The sequence below is a fragment of the Sciurus carolinensis genome, chromosome 15 (assembly GCF_902686445.1).
Source record: "Sciurus carolinensis chromosome 15, mSciCar1.2, whole genome shotgun sequence".
Classification (NCBI taxonomy): domain Eukaryota; kingdom Metazoa; phylum Chordata; class Mammalia; order Rodentia; family Sciuridae; genus Sciurus; species Sciurus carolinensis.
In genome coordinates, this window is record NC_062227.1 from 12,166,061 (window position 1) to 12,172,966 (window position 6,906).

The window sequence follows — 6,906 nt, forward strand, 5'->3', positions numbered from 1 at the left end:
GCCTGCAGCTGGGCATCACCATCTAACACAAAGCCCATTTATAGTAAGGTGTTGAGTGTCTCATGGCGCGTTGACTCCAGCACACTGCAGAGCACAGGACAGGCTGACTAGCCTGTGCTGCTGCTGCCGGGCATCGAGAGAGGATCAGGCTGCATGCCACTCTAGCCTGGGAAAAGGCCCACACTCGAAAGTCACCATGCAGTCTCCACTGGCTGCATATCACTTCCATGCCATCCTAAAGTCCAGACCTCCTTAAGTGATATGGGCACAGCACGCACACCTGCAATCCCAGTGACTCTGGAGGCTGAGGATCACAAGTTCAAAGCCAGCCTCAGCAATGTAGCAAGACCCTGGCTCAGTGGTTAAGGGCCCCTGGGCTTAATAATTGTGTTAAGTCTAAACCATCTAAAATCTGGACAGGTTGTACGACATTTTTGGAAAGGTCAATTAAAGTGATAAAAAGTAAATTAGTAGATCTAAGTGATGGGCGGGAAGAATATATGAATAAAAAGATAGTGAAGGGGAGTTCTTTGGGTGGGTGGGATTTTTTTTCCTTCTCCGAATTGTGATGGTTACACCAATTTATACATGTCCTACAAGTCACAGAATTTACACTGGAATAATTAATTTTATTTGTATGTTAATTGAAAAAACAAAGAAAAAAGGTAAAATAACTGCACCAATTTGATTGCAATGTCTTTGAAAATCCCTTTATTTTTATCCAAATGCAAAATCCTGTATGCTGTATGACTTCTCTTGTATGGGGCCCCTCGAGGGGTCAAATTCATAAAGACATAAAATGGTTGCCAAGGCAGAGGGAGGGTGTTTCAGTTAGTTTTTTCGCCACTGTGACTGAAGGACCCAACCAGAACAACTGTAGAGGAGGAAAAGTTTATTTGGGGGCTCATGGTTTCAGAGGCCATGAAGGAAAGGCTGGCTCCTTTCCTCAGGGTTCAAGGTGAGGCAGAACATCATGGCAGAAAAGTGTGGTAGAGGGACGTGGCTTACGTGATGATCAGGAAGCAGAGAGAGAGACTCCTCTCTCCAGATACAAATATATACTCATGGTCACGCCCCCAACGAACCCTTTCCTCCAGCCACGCCCCATCTGCCTCCAGCTACCACTCAGTTAATCCCATCAGGGATCAATTCACTGATTAGGTTAAGGCTATGGCCCCATCATTTCTCCTCCAACGTTGTATCTTCTCATATGTGAGCTTTTTGGGGACAACATATCTAAACCATAACAGAGGGAGGCAGGGAGTTATTATTTAATGAGCACAGAGTTCCAGTTTCAGAAGATGAAAACCTTCTGGAATGGATGGTGGTAAGGTTGCACAACCCAGTGGGTGAACTACGCCACTGAACTGTGCACTTACAAATGGGAAAGATGGTTTTATGTGTATTTTGCTACCAAAAAAAAAAAAAAAAAAAAGAATATCTAGGCTTTGGACTGAGGCATCCACCAGTTTGGTGGAGAAGTTCCCGAGGGCAGGAACAGCCACCTTTGCCTCAACCCACCTCTGGCAGGTGCTAGATCTGGGTGCCTACAGTGGACCCCGTTGTTCTTGGTTTGGCGTGAGCGCTGCTCACCCAGAACCCACTTTGCCTGGTCCTCACATGTAATGGATTTTGGGAACCTGTCTTGTCCAGTGATGGTCCAGGGGCTTTGCTTTGCTGTGACCAGTGGCTGCTAAGAGTCCTTCTATCAAACCAGAAGCATCCAGTCTGTTGAGGATCACGAGGGATATTTCCCATCTGAGAACTTTCCAGATTGCCTGGGTCTCAGGGAGGCCAGGCCCCTGGTTCTTTGGGGTGGGGTGGGCTGGTCTATGCTGCAGCTTTCTGCTGTCCTGCTGCTTGCACATTGGCATTCATCTGGAGACACCCCCACCTCACCTGCAGAGCCCCAGAGCTGGTACACAGGACCCTGAGTTCCCAGGCGGAGGAGAAGGCTCAGGTAGCAAGTGCTGGTCCAGCCATTTGATGCACAGCAAGAGAACCTGCCCTTGGGTTTTGATAATTCCATCCTTAACAGGATCCAAATGAAACCACAATCCAAACCCCAAATGCAGCGCCCTGTGGTTGCTGTGTGCCTGGGAAACGGCCAGCCCAGAGCTTTTCTGAGCACCCCTCCCCCACAGCTCACCCTGCTCCCCGCGCCCCCTCCCACCCCTGCCAACCCCAACCCACATCACAGGCCAGGGGAACATGGCCTCCAGGCCTGGGGATGCTGAGGCCATCTGTTTGCTTTCTTTCAGGCCTTAAGGCAGTTTTTCTTCCCCTCCCTGGTCCTGCAGGTTCTTTTGAAAGCCCCAGACCCCCACTTTCAACTTCTTCCTCTGGTCTCTGATAAAAGGCACCTTAAGAATCACTTCTAACAGTTTCACTGAGAGCGGAGGCTTGTCTGCAAAGCCGCGACATCAAAGCACAGAGCTCAGGTGCTGAGACGGCGGGTGCAGGTGGGAGGGAGCCTGTGTAGCCTCCAGAATGCTGGCTCTGGTGGCCCGCGGGGGTCCTGGCCTTCCCTCAGCTGTAGCCCCCTGCCCCAGGTCTCTGGCCATTGTCAGACTGCGCCTGGCCTCTTGGCAGACCACAGAAAGTTGACTTAAAGCACAAGCCCCAGCAAACCCTGCAAACAGCACCGATACCCGAAGACAACATCTTAATTGCCCTGTGAGGAGCTGTTTGGCTGGAGAATCTCTTCTGTGGGTAGGCACGGTTTGAACTTCAAAGAGATTCTCGCCTGTTTCAAAATGTTTATAGCAGCTCCAGGAGTGACAGGATAATTTTGGTGTCCTTGGAGAGGAGGCTTGGCAGGGCTCCTACCTCTGCTCTGGTCTATGAGCCTCAGGGGCGCCATGGCTTGTGGGACTCGCCCAGTGCAGCTCTCTCCTGCTCTGGGAAGCCCGCCAGCTCTGCTTTACCGGCGCCTGTGACTCCAGCTCTGGCTTAGGGTGTCCGCCACAGGGTTGGAGCCAGGGTTTGGGCTGGCAGGCCTGGCTGAGCTCGCTGGCCAGCCCAAGGCATCCTGAGGCCTGAGGTCCTCTGGGGCCCAGCTGGTCATGGCTGGGGGAGTGTGGAGGACCAGTATGCCCTTGTCTCATTCCATGACTTCTGCAGCCGTGAACTCTGGTGGGATGACGGCGACTCTGGAGATTTGTTTCCTTTTTCTCGACTCTGGGCTCCTTGGGGAGAGGGTGTGTGGATTCGTTCCCTCACTCTTCATTCATCAGTTGGGGCAATCCCTCACCCATCTCAGGTTGACCTGGCTGCTCAGAGCCTGGGAGGTAGATGATCCCTGCAGGAGAAATATGGGCTTGGATTTTCAGTGATTCCGTGCAGAGTCTCCACCCACCCCACATTGAGGATTTTAAACAATACCCATTTCACTGTGCTGCGTTCCAGGGGTCAGAAGTTCACCCAGAAGGATGATCCCACAACCAAGAGCCACCATGTCCTGGAGTGGCTTCTGCTGGGCTGGGCTCCACTGGGCCGCTAACTGGAGTGCCTCTGTATGACTTGGGCTTCCTTCCAGCATGGCAGCCTCAAGCTACCACACCTTCTTCTGGGGTGGCCACTCCAGTGAGTGTCTATGGACAAGGTAGAAGTTGCGTGGCCCCCGGGATCCAGCACAGAAAGTACAGGTACCCTTTTGACCACATGCCCTTGGAGGAAGCATCTGGCCTGCCCAGGTTCCAGGAGTGGCCCAAAGACCCCGCTCTTCGTGGAGATCACACCACACTTATTTCTCACTCGTCACAGGAGTACAACATTTTTCTTCATTTTATTTTCATTTCCCAAAGAAGTTCCTGGAGGTGTGAAAAAACAACTTACTCACAAGTCGAGAGATGTAAATCCTGGGGTCAGACCCTGCTGGCCCTTGAGTGAGGCTCAGGGGCTGCCAAACTCTTAACCCATTTCCTTGTCTCAGCAGTGAGAGTGATGTCATTACTGCAGTGACGGTGACACCATTGAGCATTTTTGGGAGAACAAATGTCCGTGGCCAGCAGTTCCCCTCCCCATGGAGTGCGGGAGCTCTGAGCATCCTCTGCCTCATGCTCGTGGCTCTCACAGAAATGGTTTCTGACTAGGGTGTGGGGTGTGCAGGGAGGCCTGGGCAGAGTCATGGAAAGCAGCTGCTGGGAGAGTTGACCTGGACCTTGTCCAACTATGACGGGAATGTCAGCGTGTGCTCTTTGGAGTGGGATGAGTGAACAGTCATTTTTAGCAGCCATGCTGCCCTGCCCTGTTGGCCAAGTCAATGGGCTAGGTGGCTCTGGGCCATGGCTCTGGAATTTGCCGGGACCACATTGTGCTTCATGGTAACAACAGGAGACGGGGTGGTGAGGCCTTGTTGATGGGCAGAGAGGAGAGGTGATGGGGGCGGGAAAGAGAGGGTACCACTCTTTCATGGTGATGCTCCTATCTGTGAGTCCAGTGGATGGAAGGCCACGGCCAGAGGGGAGACCTGTTGCTGGGGACAGAGACCCTGATGCCTGTCCTGCAGACCTGTCAATCATCTTAAAGAATTCCCAGGGCTTGTTCAGAGACATGCAGCCCTGCTGGAGCTGCAAGGCTGGTCTCAGAGTTGCGTGAAGGGTGCTTGCTATCCCCACGTCACCCTGCTGACCAGCCTCCTTGTCTGCGGCATCAGGCAAGACAGAATTTTCCACGTGCAGCCCACTTCACCTCCTGCACTGGTTTATTTTATTGTTTTCCTGATGGTTTGGGAAAGGGCTTTTTGGGGAATTTTTTTTTTTTTGGGAAGGGGTTGTGAGGGCTGTGGCAGAGGTCACTCTGTGAGATGGCAGGACAGGACCTCAGCAGTGAAACTCAGGGTTCTCATCTTAGAAGAAAGGGAGGGGGAGCCCCGTTGCCTCCCCAGGCTGCAACCCTGCGGAGGGCAGGATTGTGTGTTGGATGTCACCTTCTGCCCTGGTCCCCAGCAGGAAGCCCATGCACCCAATGGGGCTGACGGCAGGGTCCCTCTTCCAGTACTGAGGGGACAGAGGGCAGACTGGCCACTCCCTCAGACTGTACAGGAGTTCCCTTCTCCACCTTCTGTACAACTCCTTCTCTTCCAGAGCACCTCAGCCATCCCTCCCTCTAGGTCCTACCCCAGGAGGGTTCCTTATGCTACAGATGTTGGCAGGGCCCTGCACGCCCACACCCCACTGCGGGCCTTGCCCATCTGATGTGTGTATGTCCCCCTCCTCTCTCAAGATAGATAAATTGATAATGGGAATTGGTTCATGCAATTATGGAGACTGATAAGTCTCGTATCCTGTGTCTGCCAGCTGGAGACCCAGCAGTGATGTGGGTCCTAAGTGATGTCCAAGGGCAGGTGGGGTAGAAGTTTCAGATGGCATACAGCAAATTCATCCTTCCTCATTCTTTCTTTGTTTGAGCCCTCTGTGGACTGAGGGTGCTCACCTGTGAGGGTGAGGTAGGATTCTTTGCTTCGTCAACAGTTTCAAATTCTAATCTCTTCCAGAAATTTTCTCACGATATGCCCAGAAATTATGTTTAACTCCCTCTCTGGGTATCTCTTAGCTCAGTAAGTTGACATATAAAACTAACCTTCAGGCTTGCTTATTTGGGGCCACGGCAGGTAGAGGTGACAGAAGTCGTCTCAGGAGTTCTTCATCTGATCCTCCCAGAGTAGAATACAGTACTCCAACCCCCCGTTGCAGGGTGGAAGTTCTTAGGATTCTCAGGCATGGGCTTCGCACGGGCCCTCCATGAAGTGCGGTGTGTGAATGGGTGCTGGGTCGCGTGTTGCTACTGGGCAAAGAAACAGAGTCGTTAGAAGCTTTCAGAGCAAGAGGTCACAGCAGAGACATCCAAGCTCACGATCATCTTAATTCATCTCTCAAGATGTATTTCCTTCAAGTGTCAGCCTGTGATGAATTGGTTAGAACAACAGAAAACACCCTGTCCTTCCCTCTGGGGGGTGAGAACATGGTTTTCTCCTGTGGCCTGCAAGCCACTGCAGGAGTAAGTGCCAGGGAACTCACTGTGTCTTCCGGGTCTGGTGCACTTGCTGATGGCCTCTGTTGTGCCTCTTTCTGCAAGTTCTGTTCTGTGCAGAGCTGGGACCTCTGGGCCAGGGCTGTGACTTCCTGGCATTCCCTCCTCAGCACCCCGTGGCAGCAGCCCATGATAGAAAGAAGGCTGGTTTCCTTATGGCATGCCAGATTGTCCTGAAAATAACAGGACGTGGTGTCCCTTGGCTGGTTTCTAGAGCAGTCTCCAGGGAATTGCTTCTTGCTTTCCAGATGTGATCTGGGGGCTGAAGACGCCAGCCTGTCCCTGCTGGCCATCTCTGCTTTCAAGGGCTGCCCTGAACCAGGACAGAGGCCCAGCCAGGTCCAGGAAGGGTCTGGGAGGTTAATTTGCGTCATGGGGGTGGGAGCAGGGAGGGGAAGGTAGATGAACATTGTCAACTTTGCTTAGGGCACAGGGTTGCCTCTTTCCCATGGAAAAATGAAAGATGGGCAGAAAGATAATCAAGCAGAGTAAACAGCTCTTGAAGAGTGGGCAGAACCATCTCCAAGGCCATGGCCTTTTTCAGAAAGTGAAGGAAGCCATGAACTCTGTCCCTGGGAGATGAATGTGGGCGTGCAATTTGAAAAACCACAAGTGCACACATAGAGCCCTGGGCACACGGATGTGTATGTGTGCATGGGGAACTCTCACGTGTGCACATACGTAGATACACATGCACTTGGGACTCTTGTGTCACAGCCCTGGTATTCAGCACTTAGAGGTCCTGTTTTAAAAAGGAAAGGAGGGTGGGGGAAGAAACTGCTAGAAGGAAAAGGAAACCACAGAAAGGAAATCAAAACCCCCGAAGATTGTTCAGTTAAAGCGACAGGGAGCCATTTCCAGTTGCTTACTTGC